Source organism: Sphaerodactylus townsendi, linkage group LG09 (assembly GCF_021028975.2).
Source record: "Sphaerodactylus townsendi isolate TG3544 linkage group LG09, MPM_Stown_v2.3, whole genome shotgun sequence".
Lineage (NCBI taxonomy): Eukaryota > Metazoa > Chordata > Lepidosauria > Squamata > Sphaerodactylidae > Sphaerodactylus > Sphaerodactylus townsendi.
The window spans coordinates 19,348,083-19,368,994 of NC_059433.1; the positions used below are offsets into that span (position 1 = coordinate 19,348,083).

Here is a 20,912-nt window from a genome sequence, read left to right on the forward strand (position 1 = left end):
AAAGCAATGCATGACATGGTGCCATTGTTATCTGTTCATATGGCCATCTGCAGCGCCGACAATCTACGTTTAACTATGCGCATTATTGGTGAGCTTTACCATTTTTCAGCTTCCTTTTTACTAACTTCCATGGCTAAGCCAATATAGGGCAGACCTTCCACAGAAAGTGGGAATTCTTACGTTTCAAAAGAATCGGCACCTTTTCATCCAGGTTCCAACATCCTCACTGCAGCATGTTTCTAGTGAAGAAACACCCCGGGGGTTGGGGGGTGGCCTGCTGTCAGGGGTGCAATTGTTAAGCTAGCAGCACCAAAATTTCAGACTATCTTTAGGAGACCCTCTTGATGATACCACCCAGGTTTGGTGAAGTTTGGTTCATGGAGGCCAAAGTTATGGACCCTCAAATGTGTAGCCCCCATCTATTAGCTCCCATTGGAGTATTTTTTTCAAAAAGATGCATATACAAGCAGGTCTAGGAAAATCCTGTGATAAGGGTGTGTGTGTGTGTGCCAGAAACGGGACTGGTCTGTATTCTGCAATTCGGCAGTGGGGAGTTCGTGAGGAAACCTGGATATTTTGGGTGACTATCCCAGGATTAATCGCCAGTGGGAAATCGCCCATAAAGTACATGAATAAAGGTAAAGTATCCAGTGGTGGGATCCAAAATTTTTATTATTTATTATTTATTATTTGAATTTATAAACCGCCCAATCCCGGGGGGCTCTGTTTAGTAACAGGTTCCCATGGTGGTGGCATTCAAACTGGCGTAGCGCCAATGGGGCTTGGCGGGGCACGACGGGGGCGTTGCCGGGCATTCCGGGGGCGGGGCATTAATAATTTCTCTGTTACTGTAAAAAACTCTTACTGTTAAAAAAAGTTCCTAATTTCCAGCTGCTATCTTTCTGTCCATAATTTAAACTCATTATAGCAAGTCCTATTGTCTACTGCCAACAGAAACAACTACTTCTCCTCTAATTGACTGCCTGTCAAATAATACTTTCAAATACTTAATTTTGTTTCTAGAAATCAAAAGAAGGATACTTTCCTTAAACAAGGAACTTTACCATATTTCTAAAACATGTTTTTAAAACAGCCCAACAGGGAGAATTATCCCGTTTTCTACCTTCGCTAACCAGCCACATAGGAAACAACAGGACTTTATGATTTTTGGACCTAATGGAATTTCTAACGGAAAAGCAGACCCAATTAGTAACCCCCTCTCGGCACACACAAATAATTAGTAACCCACTCTCGGGAACTGGTGAGAACCTGCTGGATCCCACCTCTGAAAGTATCTGTTGTGGGGAGTGGAAGGGGAGGAGTTTGTAAGCTGCTCTGACATTCTTTACAGTTGAGAAAAGCAAGGTGGAAATCCAAGCTCTTCTTCTCTTCTAAATTTTCCCATGCCATCTCCAGACTTGGCTATGCATGCAGAAAGATGGAATCTGTTTGGTCTTCCTGACAGACTGGTATTCCCAGCGGCAGAGAACACAAGGAAATGGCTCCCCTGAAGTCTAAAGCTCGCAGGACCCCTTCTGGTTGAAAAGAGGGCCCTGCTGAAGAACGCCAAAGGTATTTTAGGAGCCCAGGGTAGACGGGTTAAGTTCCGCAGTCTTTGCGGGAAATGGAGTCCTTTCAGAGGAGGAGTCACCTCCTCTGGCTGCAAACCGATTGTCCACACTCGGTTTGTCCACACAACTGTTCACACAACTGTCCACTATATGGGGGAAAGTGTCACATCTGACTGGGGAGGTTGTTGGTCAGAAGAAGGCGGGTTTGAGGAATGTTGGGAAGGGGACAGGTTTGGTGGAAAGAGTGGTGTGTTATTGAAATCAGTTGGATGCTGCCTTTCCACCCAATCAGGATCTGCTAGGCAAGACACAGAAAAAAAGACTCAGACCTCTGAACAATTAAAAACAACCATTCGAACTATTAAATAATTCCATTCTAAACACGTCCACAAACACCCAAGGGAGGGCCACTCTCTGTTCTCCGGAGTAGGATGCTAGATGAAAGGAAACAGCCTTCACCTAGTGGCTGAAGATATGATAACGGGGAGACGTGTGACTCTCTCTGGGAAGGGAGTTCTAAAGTATTGGGGCCACGACTGACAAAACCTCGTTCTTGAGTTGCCCCCCTGTTTGGCTTTAGTGGGCAGGGACAGCCAGAGCTTGGCCTCCAAAGATGACCAGAGGGTCCGATTGCGGGGAGGCTGATATGGGCCAAAGAGTACATAAAAGATGGGATGGAATGCCAAACCGCAGAAGAATGCTGGCCCTGAACACAGGGCCCCGCGATTTGTTATGATGGTTGCCAAGGGATGGAGACCCGCCCTCCTTTCTGACATCAGGCCCTGTGGTTCTCTGGCAGTTGGTCAGTTGCGTGGCCCTAGGCTCACTGGAGTTGTGGAGAATTGGGACTTTAGTGATAGTTTTGAGTTTGTTAATCGAGTTTGTTGGTTTTTTTGTAGTTTTAGAAGTTTAGTTAGTGTTGGGTTGTGTGTTTGCAGTAGTTCAGTTCATAGGTTAGATCTGTAGTTGTTTAATAGTTTTAGTAGTTTGTTGTTTTTTATTAAGTTGTTTGTGATTAAGTTGTTTAAAAGTTTGTTTGTTACATTAGATCAGTGGTGGCGAACCTATGGCACGGGTGCCAGAGGTGGCACTTTGAAGGAAACCTCTCTGTGCTACTGCTACATGCAAACAGAGCTGTCCTCCCCGCCCCACACACACATCTAGGCTGGCCTGGGCTGCTGGGCTCGATTATTAGCATTAAACCTAAGACCTAGTTTTGGGGAAGCAGTGTAGGTGACCCTGTTAAGTGATGTTAAACCCCACTGATTTTCATGCGAAGAACTGAAGCGCGATCCTTTACCTGGGAGTAAGCTCGGTTGCTGGCAATGGGGCTTGCTTCTGAGTAAACCTTCCTAGGGTTGTGATTCACCTGTTGGAAGAGTTGCACAGTTGCTTCAAAGCAAAGCCACTGACTACCACCAAGCTTACTCCCGAGTAACACATGCCTCGGAGCCAATGTTTTTTTTTTTAACTAAAACCTCAGTATTCAGGTCAAATTGCCATGTTGGCACTTGGCAATAAATAAGTGGGTTTTGGGTTGCAATTTGGGCACTCGGTCTCAAAAAGGTTCGCCACCGCTGCACTAGATAGATTTGTTTGTTTTTATGGTTTCAGTAGTTCAGGTCATAGGTTAGATTTGTAGTAGTTTCAGAGTTTTAGTATTTTTTTGTTTTTTATTAAGTTATTTGTTATTAATCTTTTTTAAAAGTTTGTTGGTTTGTTACATTAGATAGATTTGTTTTGTTTTTTTCATAGTTGTAGTGTAGTATAGTTAGGAGAAGCTAGCCCACAATGGCCTGGACCAGGCGGCGCATAATGCTGTAAGTGGAATTTCCTCCTGTTTTCTCCTCGTCTTCTCTGAGGGGGGGCGGGTGTGTGTGCGTGCGTGCGTGCGTGCGTGCGTGCGTGCGTCCCTTCCTCCAGCCAGGGAAGGAGCTCAGCAAACGGCCGCCCAGGCTCCAAGCAGGATGGTTGGTGCGTTTCCCCGGAGCACCTGTCCTGGATGGGCTTCTCCATCTCCTGGGTGCCCTGCGTGTGTCCCTCCCCGCAAGCAACTCATAGCTCTTCTAGGCAAAGAAGTGACTGAGATGCTCATCACCAAGGAGGCCACGTTGCCCTCAGGCCAGCCGTGGAAGGTGGCTCACACTGGCTACTTTCTCCCAAAGTTCCCCTGCATGCCTGATGTTGGGCAGTTGGAAACCTGAATGGCTTTGGCACCATTTTCGGTGACTGAGAAACAAGAGAGGCTCAGCTGCTCAGGCTGGAAGCCAAGCATAATGCGAGAGGCTGAGGGTTCAAAGCCCTTCTCAGACCACAAAGTCCCCTTTCGCATGCCATTCTCACCCATAGGAGCAGGGGTAACATCAGCCATCCTGGCAGAGCTGTTGTAAGGCTGATTGGGAGGAGGAAGCCCTTTAGGATCTTGGAGACGCAGGGCCCAATCCTCCACTGCCCTGTGAGCTCATGGGGTGACCTCAGGCCAGTCACACCTTCTCAGCCTAATCTATCTCACAGAGTTGTTGTGAGGATAAAAAGGAGGCACAGAGCATAGTTCAGGTCCCAACGTGGAGAAAGGTGGGGTGTCACTTAAACGAGGGAATCATTCTCTCTCTGGATGCCCCAAAGCCTCTGCATTTAATTGGAACGCAGAAAGAGCCCCAAGAGGGAGGGGACCCAAGCGGAGTCCGCCGGAGCTGCTGCGAGGCAGACAGGGGCTGTGGAAAGGTTAGACCAGCCGAACCCGAAAACGGGCGGCCTCTTTCCCAGCCCAGGAGAGAGGGGAATGGGGCCCTCTGGGCAGAGGGAAATCCCAAAGACAACTCTCGAGGGATCCCCCAGATGCTCATTCAGAGCACGACCAAACCCTGCTGCCCAACCTGGAACTTTCAGAGGCTCCGGCTCACGGCAAGGGTCCCAGGAGCTGGAAGTGCTGCCAAACCCCTTCCTCCCCCTTCTCTCCTTGGCTCCGAAGCCTACAGTCCATCATGGGCAGAGGGAGAGCCTCCCTCTGAATTTTGAGGAGGCCGTGTGGCAGGCGGCTGCAGGTGAGGAGATGCTTCAGGCCCCAAGGAAGGATCTGGGGACCAGGCTGAGGGATTCGAGGAGGAGATGCAGGCCCCCCTGAGGCTCTCTGCTCACTCTGCAAAGCTCAGACTCGCTCGCTGGGCTCTCAGCTGTCCAGAACCAGTCGTCTTGTGCCCCTTCTGGCTCTCCTGTGGGGATCAGACAACTGGCAGGGCCAGAGCTGTGACAGGCAGACCCCCCAATCCGGTGCTCTGGGGAGCAAAGAGGGGAGGTGGCCTGGCATCTGGGAAGGTAAAGGGTGGCATGCAAGGGAAGGGGGCACGGCATCTGGACCTGGCCCACCCACCCTAGTGGAGGGAGGGGGAGGGGTGGCATGCAAGGGAGGGAAGGGGATCCAATATCTGGACCTGGCCCACCCACCCTAGCGGAGGGAGTGGGAGGGGAGGGGTGGCATGCAAATGAGGGGAGGGAGGGGTGGCATGCAAGGGAGGGAAAGGGAGGGGCCCAGCATCTGGACATGGCCCACCCACCCTAGCAGAGAGAGGGGAGGGAGTGGCATGCAAGGGAAGGGGAGGGAGGGGGTGGCATGCAAAGAAGGGAGGCAGCCTGGCATCTGGGAGGGTAAAGGGTGGCATGCAAGGGAAGGGGGAACAGCATCTGGACCTGGCCCATCCACCCACCCTAGCGGAGGGAGGGGGAGGGGTGGCATGCAAGGGAGGGAAGGGGATCTGGTATTTTGACCTGGCCCACCCACCCTAGCGGAGGGAGGGGGAGGGGTGGCATGCAAATGAGGGGAGGGAGGGATGGCAAGCAAGGGAGGGGAGGGAGGGGTCCAGAATCTCTACGGCCCACACACACTAGCGGAGGGAGGGGAGGGAGTGGCATGCAAAGGGAGGGGAAGGAGGGAGGGGTGGCATGCAAAGGAAGGGGAGGGGAGGGAGGGTGGCATGCAATGGAAGGGAGGGAGGGACCCGGAATCTGGACATGGCCCGCCCACCCTAGTGGAGGGAGGGAAGGGGTGAGGGGGTATGCAAGAGAGGGGAGGGAGGGGTGGCATGCAAGGGAGGTGAGGGTCCCAGCACCTGCACATGGCCCACGCACCCTAGCGGAGGGAGGGGAGGGAGTGGCATGCAAGGGAGGGGAGGGGCCCCAGAATCTGGACATGGCCCACCCACCCTAGCGGAAGGAGCAGGAGGGCTGGCATGCAAGGGAAGGGGAGGTGGCATCTAGACAAGGCCCACCCACCCTAGTGGAGGGAGTGAGGGAGGGGTCGGGGTCGGGTCGGGTCGGGTGGCATGCAAGGGGAGGGTGGGTGGGTGGAGTAGCATGCAAGAATGGGAAAGGAGCTGGACATAGCCCACCCACCCTAGCGGAGGGAGGGGAGGGAGTGGCATGCAAGGGAAGGGGAGTGGGGGAGGGGAGGGGCAGTGAAGGGTGGCATGGAAGGGAAGGGGAGTGAGGGGTGGGGGAGTGAGGGGTGGCATGCAAGATAGGGGAGGGGTCCCAGCATCTGGATATGGCCTACCCACCCTAGCAGAGGAAGGGGGAGGGGAGAGAGGAGGAGGGGTGTCATGCAAGGGAAGGGGAGGGAGGAGATGGGGGTGTAAGGGGTGGCATGCAAGGGAGGGGAGGCAAGGGGAGAGGCCCAGCATCTGGACATGGCCCACCCGCCCTAGCAGAGGAAGGGGAGGGAGGGGAATGGTGGTATGCAAGGGAAGGGGTGGGAGGGGGAGGGAGGGGTGGCATGCAAGGGAGGGGGAGGGGGCACGGCACTTGGACATGGTCTACTCACCCTAGTGGAGGGAGAGGGAGGGGAGGAAGGGGGAGATGGCATGCAAGAGGGGGGAGGGGGCTGACATCTGGATATATCCCACCCACCCTAGCAGAGGGAAGGGCGGGGAGAGATGGCATGCAAGGGAGGGGAGGGAGGGGGAGGGGCCCGAGTATCTGAACATGGCCCACACACCCCAGGAAAAAGGAAGGGAGGGGGAGGGGTGTCATGCAAGGTGAGGAGGGGGAGGGAGGGAGGGGAGGGAGTGGGGTGGCATGCAAGGGAGGGGGAGGAGCCCTGCCTTTGGACATGGCCTACCCTCCCAGCAGAGGGAGGGGAGGGATGGGTAGAATGGAAGGGAGGGGAGGGGGGAAGGCAGGGACCATGCAAGAGAAGGGGAGGGAGGGAGGGGTGGCATGCAAGGCAGGGGAGGGGAGGGGCCTAGCATCTGGACATGGCCCACCCACCCTAGCGGAGGGAGTGGCGGGAGTGGCATGCAAGGGAAGAGGAGAGGGAGGGAGGGAGGGAGAGGTAGCCTACAAGGGAAGGGAGGGAGGGGTGGCATGCAAGGGAAGGGGGCCCGGCATCTGGACATGGCCCACCCACCCTAGCAGAGCAAGGGGGAGGGGTGGCATGCAAGTGAGGGACAAGAAGGGGAAGGGAGGGAGGGGGAGGGGTGGTATGCAAGGGAAGAGGAGGGAGGGAGGGAACGAGGGGGTGGCATGCAAGGGAGGCGAGGGAGAGGGCCCAGCATCTGGCATCTGGACAAGGCCCACCCACCCTAGCGGAGGGAGTGGAGGGAGATGGAGGGGTGGCATGCAAGGGAGGGAGTGAGGGGTAGCATGTAAGGGAGGGGAGGAAAGTGGACCCAACATCTGGCCATGGCCTACCCACCCTAGAGGAGTGTAAGCTTGGTGGCCCAGCTGGCAGTCTCCCTGGCCGACCCAGAACCAGAGATCTGAGGAAGGGTCCAGGAGGCCGTCAGCTGGCTCTACATGCTGCTGCTCAGCCAGCAGGGTAAGTTCAAGGGGATGCATGGGGCCAGTTTCCCGTTGTGCAGTGAGCGGTTTCGTGACAGACTTCCTGTGCTGTCGCTCCACAGCCTGTGATCCTGGCAGTTTGCGCTACACACATTTCACTGGAGCCCTAGGAAATATTGTCCCACCCTCGTGATGGCTCTGAACGGCCATGACAAACAGGTGGTCTGTCTCAAACCGGATCATCCTGCACAATGGTCTCATGGGGACTAGAAAGGAAAAGCTCCTTGGAATGGAAAACCCCTCCCAGGGGTCCAAGATCCCAGACCCTCTAGGTCAGTGATGGCGAACCTTTTTGAGACCAAGTGCCCAAATTGCAACCCAAAAGCCACTTATTTATTGCAAAGTGTCAACGCAGCAATTTAACCTAAATAACCCCCTCGAGCAGGGGCCAGCCTGCTGTAGCCTCCAGCAAGTCCCACATGCACCGCTCTGCGCCTCTCTAGCATCTCTGCCCCCCTCCCCAGGCAGCAGCCACCTGGAGCACAGGCACCAGGCCCGCCAGCCAAGTCTTCCCTGATCGCTGAGGTGCATGCACATCAAGTCCAGCGGCCCAGGCCAGCCTAGATGTGTGGGGGGGACGTTTCCCCCCCACATGATGAATTCTGTGTGTGGGTGCCTGCAGAGAGGGCTCTGAGTGCCACCTCTGGCACCCATGCCATAGATTCGCCACCATTGCTCTAGGTGGACCTCTGGCACTAGCCAGGTTTTTGGGTTTCTACCACCACATCTTCCAGTCCTCTGACTTGGTCCCCTGCAGCTGAGTCAGCCACCTCTTCAGAGCCCAGACGGAAGGGGGACCTTTGAGCACCCCGCCTTTTCTCCCCTGAGCCAGGCCCCAAGAGTGGCTCTTGTTCCTCGCCTCAGACTCCTGCCACAGGAGGGGGCCAGGAAGAAAGAGACAGGGAAGGGGTGGGGGGACAGGGTGTCTGAGGCTACCACATCCTGTACCTTTCTTCTCTGAGGGGTGGGCTGGTGAGAAAGGAGCCCAAGGTGGGAAAGGGGGAGTTGTGCTAGGGGGGACAACTGGGCTTGACCGTCTGCTGTGTTCCTGCCAGGACTCAGCGGCAGGGCTGCCCCTCTCCTCTGGCACCTGGGGAAGGGGCAACCCTGGAGGAGCAGGTGCCTACCTTATTTAGGTAGGCGTGGTAAGGAGAAGGGACCCCTTTTCCAAGGTCAGCTCTCTTGAGAAGGGAGGGTCTCGGGTGACTTTATTCCCTTCCCCATCCAAGAAACGGGACAGCCACCGCCAGAAATTCTGGGTATGGCAGTGGGAAGAGACTCATGGGACTCCCTGCTAGATGCTGAGGGCTCTCCATTTGCATCCCTCTGTGACCAAATAGGAAGAGCTGGGAAGAAGAGTCTCTGCCCCAAGGAGCTTGCAATCTCCATCAGGAAAGGGGTGGAGGCCCTGGAAGGGGCCCGGGCAAAAGTCAGAGTCTCCGGAAGGACAGACCCCAGGATAGTTTCTGAAGGGGGGGATCATTAATGGAAGTGTTCAAACAGGGTATCTTTTTGGTTTCAGGTCTTGGGGCCCCACCTCAGCCCGGCCCAGGAGGCCGAGTATTTGAAGGCCTCCTGGGGGATGGTCAGGTGCCTGGACCAGGAGTAGGTGAGGGTGGGGGGGCTCTTCCTCCTTCACTCACTCCTGGGCCAGGCCTACCGCATCATGGAGGCAGAGGAGGAGGTAAGCAACCCCGGCACGGGGGGCGGGCGGGGGGGGGGGGGCCAGTGCGAATATGGGTGGAAGGAGACAGCTTGACTCTTTCCTAGAATGGAAAAAGAGGAATCGAGATGACTTGTAGTCTTTTCTTCCACTTCTACAGGAAGAAGGTTTCAAGGACCATGTCGCACAAATCCTATATAAGCTGTGGCGAGGCGAGGACATCCCTGAGGAGCTGCACTTCATTTAAGAGGTGGGGGAGATTGGCAAGCATGCCTGCTAGCTCAGAGAAAGCACCTTCTGCAGCAGGGGGGAGGCAGAGCCTTCACAGCATGAATGACATATTTCGGGATTTGCTGGATCATTTTGCGGTGATCTATTTGGATGCTATTCTGATTTCTTCCCAGGACCCTGCACGACACCCAGACCCACTGCGCCCGTGTGTTTACTACTCTCGCCAGTTGATCCCTGCAGAGCGTCATTATACCACTTGGGAGCGGGAGTTGCTGGCCGTCAAGGGGGCATTTGAAGTCTGGCGAGGCCACCTGGAGGAAGTGCGTCACCTGGTGCAAGTCTGAACTGACCACTGAAACCTGGAACACCTACAGTCAGTACGCCAGTTCAATGAGAGGCAGATCTGGTGGTTGCTCTTTTTCTTTCGGTTTAATTTTGTGATCCGATATATTCCCAGCACCCAGAACAAGCGAGCAGACGCCTTATCCCGAAAGCCTGAGCACTGAACGACCACCATGCTGGAAGATACCGAGACCCTGATCCTGCCGCCCGAGGCCTTTGCTGCTTCAACCATCTGACCCTCGCTCCTGGAGCGAATGCGGGAACAACTCCATGACCCTTGGGTCCAAAAGAAGCTTTGGGACCTGAAGGGCACACCTACAGCTAAGACCGACTTCGCCCAGTGCAAAGGGGTCCTCACTCACCGCGCATGCCATCGACCCTGCTGTAACCTGATGTCTCTTCCTGGCAGCTCAGGCCGGAACACGTCGCGTCCAGCTGACAATTGCGGGAGCAACACAGCACTCTCTTCTGCAGGAGATGGGAAATGCAGCTGGGTCAGCGTTGGCTGATTTGAGTCAGCAAAACCAGGCATTGCAAATGCAGATAAAGGAACTATCCCAAGTTGCCTCGCACCTGCAGCAGCAACTGGCTGCCGTGGCTGTAGCATCCGCTGCCCCACCTCCCGGGACGTGTCCTCTTTCTCTTCCTGACAAGTTTGGGGACAAAGAAGAGTTTCCCATGCTCAGCGTAAAATGTATGTGAAGGTGAGAGAGCGGGATGTCCCCAATGACCAGACACAAGGGAGCTCCATTCTAAGCCTGCTGAAGCAGAAGGCAGCCAAATGGGCAACTCTGTAACAGGTAGGGGAGTCCCCCTCTGCTGACTGATTATGCAGCCTTCCTAGCCCGCCTCCAGACAGCCTACTCGGACTCCCAGAAGCTGGGACGGGCAAACCGCAGGATTCGGCAGTTGCAACAGCACAAGACATCTGTGGCATCATACACTACAGAATTCTGGTTGCTGGCTCAGGATTTGGACTGGAATGAGGGGGCCCTGAGAGACCAATATCCGGAAGGTCTCTCAGATGAAGTCCTGAATAGTCCGGACAGAACGCCCTGAAACACTGCAAGCACTGATCAACCTTTGCCTGAGAATCGATGGGCATCTGCAGGATAGGTGGCACGCCCGAATGGGTGTGTGAAGCCAGCCACCAGGGCATGCTCCAACCCTGGTCCTTCAGCCTGGCTTGGCATCTGGGTGCCCAGCTGAAGATCTAGGTGAACCCATGAAGATAGGCACAGCCCGGCCCCACCTGTCAAGCGAAGAGAAAGAGGGGCCGCGCCTAAAATGCGGCCGCCGTTGCTGGAGGAAGAGGGGCCCGACGGAGGCTTGAGGCCCGTTCTGCGCATGTGTGGCCGATCCGCGCATGCGCAGAGGGCCGGACGGCCTGGGCCTGCTCTGCGCACGCGTGGAGAGGCCCGGGCCAATTGGTGGCATGCTCTCGTGATGTGCGGGAGCGCATCATCAGAGCAGGCCAAAGGCAGGGCCTATAAAAGGCCCTGCCTCATGGTCCTCGGCCCACTCTGCCGCAGATTGTCGAGGGATCCAGGAGAGGATACGAGGATTCTTTTGGTATGGTGGGGGGGGGAAGAGAGTCGGGGGGCCACACGGCAGCAGATGGTGGGCTATCGTTGGGGTGACGGGGCCATGCATGGCGCCCCATTTTGAAATCCGCGAGCAGTTTTGGGTTCCCCGCTCACACGCAGGGCTTGTCGCGGCACAAGCGCAGCTGCAGGTCGTGGGCCCTCTGACCCGCAGCAGGCGGTAAGGCTATTTTCCCGGGGAGAACTTAAGCAAGGCAGGGAGGCAGTGTGGTGTTGTGGCTGGGGGTACCCTGAGCATATGCCCCCCACACACAAATTGTGCAACCTGCCGAGGACCCTTCCCATTGGTAGGGGAGATTTTATTCAGAGGCCAGGTCCATACGTGAGCCTGGCCTGGGTGATTGAGCATTCCCTAAAACGCAGGCTTGACTCTTCACGCTCCCTCACAGGGCCTGTTGGGTGTCCTCGGGCCAGTCCCAGGGCTCTCAGAACTCTCTCAGAACCAACTACTTTAAAGACATCTGCTTTGGGGGAGGGAGGGAATATAGTTCGACATCCCTCCCCATCTCAGCACGGGGGAGGGGGGGGTTGCTGACCCGCTGCAGCAGTTGTTGACCACGTATTATTTTTTTGCTTTACACTTTGCTGTTTACTAATCTTATCGCCTAGTGTTTTGGGGATCTCCATTTCCGTTCCTTTGTCCAGCTGGCTGAGTTAGCTTATTAGAAGGTTTCAGTTGCTGTTACCAGAGGTGGGGGTTACAACGCTCTGGGGTTTTGCAGCTCATTGTTTTTCATTTCCCCTTCGGTTTATACCAATATGGCTCCAACTAAGGGAGGTAAAAGGAAAACCCCAAGCGGGGTTCAGGGCCGAGCAACGCGAGCACAAAAAGTGAGGGTTACGGCCTCCAGTGGGCCGGGTGCCAGCAGATCAGACTCGGGCACCTCTCAGGGAACTCGCAAGGAGGCCCCTTTAACTAACAGGCCCTGGCGGGCAATGGTGGGGAGGGCGCCTGCTTGGCTTAACCAAGATTCCCCCGCAGGGGCCAGGGCAGGGCACCCCACCCCATCAACTAGTCCGCCCACCCTACTGGAACATGCCCCTAGTGGTAGAGGCGAAACTAGCGAAAGAAGTGGCAGCTGGCCGCATGGCCGGCCCCTTTCCTTCACCCCCACTCCCCAACCTCAGGGTTTCCCCCTTGGACGTGGTATCCAAAAAGGCCCAGGGAGAGTTACTGAGAGGTCCTCAGTAAATGATTACATTGAGAAGGATCTTTGCTCCGTTCGCTACGCGTCATTCGATCATGTCATTAATCTGATTAGGGCATGCGGACAGGGGGCTCTTTTGGCAAAATGCGATATTCAGTCCGCCTTCCGGCTACTCCCTATACATCCGCATGACTTTTGCCTTCTAGGTATTAAGTTTCAGGGACGCTGGTTTGTCGACAAAGCCATGCCAATGGGCTGTTCTGTGGCTTGTGCAGCTTTTGAAGCCTTCAGCACCTTTTTGGAATGGGCAGCTAAGGGCCGGTCAGCTAAGGGCCGGTACACACATCACACATTACTTGGATGATTTCCTTTTGGTGGGGGAGGCAGGCACTTTGCAGTGCCAACAAAGGCTTCACAGCTTTCAGGCCTTGGCGGCGGAGCTGGGCATCCCACTGGCAGCGGAAAAAACCGAGGGGCCATCACATACTCTTAACTTTTTTGGGATCACATTGGACACAGTTAAGGGCACATCCAGCCTCCCCCCTGATAAGGTAGAGGCCATTAGGGCATTGTTACTTCAATTGCAAGGGAAGGCCAAGTGCACTTTGAGGGACATCCAGAAGTTGTTAGGTCACCTAAATTTTGCATGCCGGGTCGTTGCACCTGGCAGAGCCTTTTGTGCCCGCCTTTTGTGCCCGCCTTTTGTGCCCGCCTGGCGCCCCCCACCACCACATCCGACTGACAAAGGGCATTAAGGACGACCTGGCAGTCTGGCAAGAGTTCCTTGCCCAGTTTAATGGGGTTACACTGTAGCAGGAAAGGGTGGCTCCTGAGGCCACCTTACAAGTGCATTTGGATGCTTCAGGTGTGCTGGGGTTTGGGGTCTACTTCAAAGGGCAGTGGTGTGCCCAGCGGTGGCCTCGGGACTGGGTGGAAGGTGGCTTGGGCAAGGACCTGACTTTCTTGGAATTTTTTCCAATAGTGGTGGCTTTACACCTGTGGCGCCAGCAATTTGCCAAATGCAGGGTCATCTTTTGGTGCGACAATCAAGCTGTGGTCAAAGTGATCAACAGGCAATCATCTCGCTCTGAGCGGGTTATGCGTCTGGTCAGGAAGTTTGTGTTAGTTTCCTTGGTGAATAACATTTCCTTTTTGGCCCAGCACATTCCAGTCGTGGAGAATGGCATAGCAGACGCCTTCTCCAGGTTCCAGATGGGGAGATTCTGACTGCTGGCTCCTGGGGCATCCTTGGATCCGGAACCCTTTCCACAGGAGCTTTGGGCCCTTGGAAGAACATAGTCGTCGAAGGAGTGCTGAACTCACTGGCACCGGCAACCCGGCAAGCGTATCAGGGAGCCATCCAGGCCTTCTTTACTTTCCTGCAGTCCCAAAGGGAGAGAGAGGCCCCCGCTGTCACCGAGGCTTCCCTACTGATGTACCTTGGCTACCTACACTCGCAAGGACGGTCTCTCAAAACCATGCGCACGCATTTGGCGGCGGTATCCTTTTACTGCAAAGCCTCGGGGATTTCGGATCCCACAGGATCCTTTCTGGTCAGGCAGGCCTTAAAGGGGTGGGTCCGGGCAGCACCTAAGATTGGGGATGGGCGCCTCCCAATCTCTCTGAAGTTGCTTGCTCAGATAGCGGCAACACTGTCCCAGGTGTGCATGTCCCCTTTTGAGACCTGCCTCTTCAAAGCAGCATTTAGTCTGGCATTTTTTGGGGCTTTCCGCAGTGGGGAGATTGTTTCAGCTTCTCGGGAGGGCACTAGTGACAGACCCCTTTCAGTCAGGGACGTCTGGTTCTGTGGGCAAACTATCTATGTCCAACTGCGGCAGTCCAAGACGGACCAGCAGGCCAAGGGTACCTGCATCTCCATGCAGGCCTCTGCAGCCTCTGGCCCCTGCCCAGTAAAGGACGTGGCGGCCTACTTGCCAGCCCGCCCAAAGGGGGAAGGCCCTCTCTTTGTGCATGCGGACGGGACTTGCCTATAATGCTACCAGCTGGCAGCAGTGCTGCGGCTTTCCCTGTATGCTCTGCACCTCCCCCCTGCATCTTATGGGCTCCATTCTTTCCAGATCCCGGCGGCATCCACTGTGGCGGGGCTGGGTGCCCCTGTCAGCAAGGTCATGGACGTGGGGAGATGGTGTTCGTCGGCTTACAAAACATACATCAGGCCATTTTCACATCAATAAGGTTCCGGGCCCCATAGCCCCATATACATCTGTTTTTCATCAGCTTTTATAGGGTCCCAGAGAGTTGCTTGGGTGGTCGGCCACAGCATCGTCTTTTGGGCCGGCAGACACACAGCCTCGTCGGGTTGGGGTCGGGACCTTGGCCTGCACCAGCAGTCCAAACTGTGTTGGTTTGGAAAAAGAGGCATGCGCTGGCATGACCTTCTTCCCATCCTGCGGAACAAGCTGGACATCTTCAAGCCGCCCCACACGCTGGTGTTACAGCTGGGTGAGAACGACATCCCTGCAGTGAAGAGCGTGCAGCTGCTACAAACAATGTTGTTGGACTTGGACTCCATTCACCACCTGCTACCGGAAACCACAATCTTCTGGTCTCACTTGTTGGGGAGACGTGTCTGGAAGGGAGCCTTGGACCCGCTTTGGGTGAATGGAGCCAGAGCAAGGATCTGCCGGGCTGTTTCACGTTCTGTTCGGGATTTTGGGGGGGCGGGAGGTTCCACATCGGGACATTTCACCTGGGGTAGAGGCTCTGTATAGACAGGATGGGGTTCATTTATCGCCTCAGGGCATGGACTTGTGGTTGCATAGCCTTAGAACGGCATTGTGTGATTGGCTGAAAGCATAGGAGGCATTTTGGCGGGAACCGGGGAAGGGTTTCCCTTCTGGCCGGCTCTATGGCGGGTTGCGCATGGGGGGTGATCCGCCGGCAAGTGGAGCTGGGAAAGCTCCCCTGTTTATTACACCTCCTTAAGAGGCAGGGGGGGAGCAAGCCCATGGTTGGAATGCCCCGCGGGGGGCTAAGGAGCTTGCACCCCTAGCGAGGGATGGAGAAGGTCCTCCAGTCATGGGCATTTCGCCGGTCTGGAATGTCTCACTCCAATCTTCCGCTTGGTTACATTCCTCCAGCAGGCGGGCTGGAGGAACTTCTTATCCTCTGGGGGACAGCATTTGGGCTGCCCAGATGCTTGGATCACCGCCCATGCTGCGCCAATTTGCTTTCCTGTGCTTTCGGTGAATAAATTCTTTGGCTATGGCCAGTTTTTTACCCACACTACATATATTGTCGGCATGTTTTTTCGTGAAGTCGGTTACCAAGCAAAGAAGGGCCACACCTCTACCCGCAAAACGCATCAGCAAAACGCCCATCTCTGCTTGTATTGTGGGGACTCAGGCCACTATTCCAGTATGAGCCCTGAGAAGCAGAGGCCCCCAGCTAAACTCCAAGCCCCAGGTAACAGTGGGCCTCTCCCTACCTCGGGACAGCCAAAGAACCTGACAGTTCCCCAGGAATTGGACCCCAACACCTGTTAATCCCTGTGAAGTTGTATCTGCCGATGGGACAGTGTCTACTAGCCCATGCCCTGGTGGACTTTCTGCCATTGTTTATGTTCCCTCGGTCCAGTATAGAAGCTAAATCCACCCTTGGCATGCTGATTTTATTATTGTTGCTTATTCTTTATGTACAAAAGTTAATTTTGCTCTGATCAGGGGCACTAAGGCTGATTAAAATATACAAGGCAGAAACACATCCTAAAAACCATTTAAACCAAACAAAAATACATCATTCAAACAATTAAAATGAACTGGTTGTTGTGGGGTATATATTGTCCATGTCCCAGGGTGGAGAACCAATCAGTAAGTATTTGGGTGGAACTTGATATGCAAAGGTGTGGTTGAGTGCACTGTATTGCGGGTGGGGTCCATTTACATTTGTAGTTGCATTTGCATTCCCTGCAGCAGCAGCAGTACTGGTGAATGCAAATCCTGTGTCTGGGTGGAGTCCATTGTCCATGAACTTAGCATGCCCTTGGCCTTCAATTCTGGTGTTTTTAAGTACTGGTAGCCAAGCTTTGTTAATTCTGAGAGTCTCTTCTTTCTTGGTGTTTGTTCACCAAAGTTCCAGTGAAAGACACACTCACACTCATTGGCCGGATTTTTCCAAACATCACAGCTTTGTTTCAACACTGCCTAACAACCAGCTACTTCCAATGGGACAATGATTACTATGAGCAGACAGATGGGGTAGCCATGGGAAGCCCCATGGACAATATATACCCCATTAAACATTCTCTTCTCACTAGACACAGTGTGTAACAGTGTGTGAAAAAGGCAAACTCTATGCTGGGGATAATTAGGAAAGGAGTTGATAATAAAACTGCAAGGATTGTCATGCCCTTATATAAAGCCATGGTGCGACCGCACTTGGAGTACTGTGTTCAGTTCTGGTTGCCGCATCTCAAAAAGGATATTGAGGAGATAGAAAAAGTGCACAGAAGGGCAACGAGGATGATTGAGGGACTGGAGCACCTTCCTTAGGAGGAGAGGCTGCAGCGTTTGGGACTCTTTAGTTTGGAGAGGAGACGTCTGAGGGGGGATATGATTGAGAGTCTATAAAATTATGCATGGGGTAGAAAATGTGTTGAAGGCCCAGAGAGAAATTTTTCTCTCTTTCTCTGCCATATGCACTAAGGAACCAGGGGGCATTCATTAGAAAATGCTGGGGGGGAAGTAATTAGAGGACTAATAGAAAGTTAGGAACACACTTCTTCACACAACGTGTGAGTTGGTGTTTGGAATATGCTGCCACAGAGGGAGGTGGTGATGGCCAACTACAACCTGGATAGCAAAGCTTTAAAAAGGGCTTGGACAGATTTATGGAGAAGTCGATCTATGGCTACCAATCTTGATCCTCCTTGATCTCAGATTGCAAATGCCTTAGCAGACCAGGTGCTCAGGAGCAGCAGCAGCAGGCCATTGTTTCACCTCCTGCATGTGAGCTCCCAAAGGCACCTGGTGGGCCATTGCGAGAAGCAGAATGCTGGACTAGATGGACTCTGGTCTGATCCAGCAGGATCGTTCTTATGTTCTTAACAGACTTCTCTCTGTTATACACCTCTGAAGATGCCAGCCACAGATGCAGGAGAAACGTTAGGAACAAGACCTACCAGCCCACGGCCACACAGCCCGGAAAACCCACAACAACCAGTTGAATCTGGCCGTGAAAGCCTTCGACAAATTAAAATGAGATGAGAAAAACCCACAAAATAAAATACAAATGCAGGAGAACCACGTTTAAAAACAGGGAAGGAACATAAGTTTGAAAAAAACCTATAAAGCTGTTGTGTGGCTGGTTTCCTTTTTTTCTTCCCCCAACCATTATTTCTGAAATAAGTGTTGACAATTAGAGTGGTGATAATGTCCCTTAGGACATGGTAATGCCCTTGTAGACATCTCCTGAATTTAATGTATTGCACAATTTGGCGGTCAATCTTCCAGAAGAAGCCTGTAATTAGTGGGGTTTTCCTGGTTTTAGCCAGTTAACCATAGCAGCCAGACAGTTCTTTAGGACTTCTACAATCTCCCCAGCAGATCTGGATAATATGTAGAGATGGGAATTGTCAGCATATAAATGACAATCACTCCTAGAACTGCAGATTATTTATCCTGGAGTATGTATATAGAGGCCGATCCTGCACAAAGCGTCTGGTGCGCGATGGGAGTGAACGTCTGTTGCAGCAGGATTTCTTGTACGGACAAATGTTCTCAAGCCCTGCTGGTTGGGAAGGACCTTGTTCTCCCCACTTTTGATGTGGTTTAACTGACTTTTGCTGCCTCTGTTAAAAGGGGCTATACTGGATGCAACTTTATTACTGGAGAAGCAAGTTAATGCAACTGCAGAAACTGCTTTCTACTAGCTCAGCCTAGCCCTTAAGATGGCCCCAACCCTTGATATGGCTGATCTGGCCACCTGGTTCCACACCACAGTAACATCAGGACTAGACTACTGTAATGCACTACATGTTGGTCTCCCTTCAAAATCAATTCAGAAACTCCACCAGGTGCAGAAAGCTGTGACTAAGCTTAGGAGCTAGTTGGAGCATGCATACTACACCTGTTCTGCGGACACTCCATTGGCTGCCCATTTGTTACTAGGTTCAATTTAAGGAATTGGCTAGCTATCACATACAAAGGTCTTCATGTCCTTGGACCCTCTTATCTGCAGGACCATCTCCACCCTGCCCTCTTGCCATGCCACAATTGCTTTGTCCAAGTCAGCAGGGGCTTCTACAGGTGCCAATGTGCAAATGGGTTAAATAAACAACTGCCCGTACATAGGCTTTCTCCACTGTGACTCCTACCTTAGGGAATGGCCTGCCCCAGGTGAAGGGGAAGGATCCCACGTTTGAGAGCACAGGTGTCAAACTCGTGGCCCTCCAGATGTTATGGACTACAGTACCCATCATGATGGGATGGGATGATGATGGGAACTGTAGTCCATAACATCTGGAGGGCCACGAGTTTGACACCTATGTTCTAGAGGGCTTCTCTGCCTTGAATCTCTGTGAGAGAGGTGGATGATAAATAATATAAACATATAAAACAAAAATACAAACAACATTGTTTTCTGCTTCTATCTCCCATCAATATTTTTTCATACTTCTTTGTATCTAAAATCTGCCTTCCTGATTCTTAATTAATTTGCAACCGTGTGTGTGTGTGTGTAAAGGGCCATCTATTTGCAGCTGACTTATGGCAACCCAGTAGGATTTTCAAGGCAAGGGATGAATAGAAATGGTTTGCCATTGCTTTCCTCTGCATAGCAACCTTGGGGTTCCTTGGTGGTCTCCAATCCAGGTGCTAATCAGGGTCAACCCTTCCCAGCTTCTGAGATCTGACAAGATCAGACTAGCCTGCAGGATATCTGCAACCACAGCATCTAGCAAATAGGTCCTCAGTTTCTTGATGACCTGTTTTGTTGTAAATGTATAGTTAATATGGCAGTTAGTACTCTTATAGCCCCATCCAGAGGGGGGGGGGGTCTGAATCCATGAGATGACCGTTCCGGTGGATTTGCCCTCTCTGGGGCACTTATCCGGGCGAAGGGTAGATCCCACTGGCATTCAGCCACCGCTGCTGCTGGCACTGTGTGGGAGGTCCAGGGCTGTGGCTGGGGAGGGGCCGACTGTAGTAGCTCCCTCCTGCTCATTTGCTGCCATACACCGGGGGCAAAAATGGTGGTTTAAGACTGAAAAGCCCCGTAGGGCTGCTGGGTGGTGGGGAGGCCTGTTTTCTTTCCAGACACCGAGAGAGAAGCAGACAGACAGCTGTGAGCTGGCTCAGGGTGCGGGATCTCTGACTCCCTGGAGATCTGATGTGCATAGTAGATCAGCTGCCCTGTAGGGGTGTCTCTGTGCTCCCAATGTCCCCTGCTTATATATTTATAAGCAAAGAATATACTTTAAAAATGCCACACATCTCCAGTGCTCACTTGCCTTCATCCAGAGGGAGCTGCCCCTGAAACCTTCTACCATGTGAACCCAAGGATAATATGGTCTCTGTTTGATCTAGACTTGTACACATTTAATAATGCTGATGTTTTACTTTTTTGTTAGACTTTTTCCCTTCTAGAATACCAATTATTTGATTGATTCACTTTAATGTTTAATATTCAACAGCTGGTCAAATTTAAAACACTTCAGTCCACAGACCTAATCACAACATAAATTAAACCAACAAAAAATTGTAGTTAGGACATCTTTCTCCATACGTACCATACGCTTTTTAGATATCCTGTTACCCTACTATATTACTTAGGACTTTCTAGCAAGAAGTTATGCTTGGGAGAACTCATGAGTATAAAATAACTCCAAAGGTTATTTCATTAATAAAATACTGTGTGCACAATTATCAGGCAATAAAGCACTCTCAATTATCGCTGGCTCACAACTTCAAACTCTTACGAAGCTGAATCAGAAATTCAGATTCCATCCGCCAAAATTGCATTTAACTCAACACATGCGATTAAATTTGCTTGTTCTTAATCCTAAATGTGAAACGAAAGAGTTTACAACGAGCCTTCACCTCCGTTTCACGTATCAGAAAGAAACTCCAACCTAGCTAGGTCATAGTGCCTTGTTCCACATATCCTTACAAGCCATTATCGTACGCTGAAATAAGCCATTGGTGAGAATAAATAGAGTGGAATATAATCAGAGGGCCTTTGTTGTGGGCAGCAGCCTACTGAATGACTACAGGACATCCACTGCTCTCTGACATGATGGGCATCTGGTGCGCATTAATAAATAAAACAGCCTGACAATACAGTTAATGTTGATATCGCTCAGTTCTGTAGCAACTGGCAAGCTGTCTGCTTACAACTACTCCAATAGAAAGGCTATAATAAAATGAACCAGTTAAAACTATTCATTGCAAGCAATAGCCTTTGGGTCTGCTTCAGTGAATCCACGTTGCTGTATTCCCAAGAGACCGTCCTCTCCATTTGTAAACTGGATGAACAATGATTATTTGTTTAAATTGCAGCA

General features: G+C 52.7%; 1 long non-coding RNA gene across 1 annotated transcript; it reads left to right on the plus strand.

The window, feature by feature from the left end:
- Positions 1-252: 252 nt before the first annotated feature.
- On the plus strand, positions 253-10,275 carry LOC125439006. The gene is made up of 4 exons (XR_007245461.1): positions 253-269; positions 1,817-1,820; positions 9,136-9,319; positions 9,474-10,275. It is a non-coding gene; the product is annotated as an uncharacterized LOC125439006 (long non-coding RNA).
- The last annotated feature ends 10,637 nt before the right edge of the window (positions 10,276-20,912 follow it).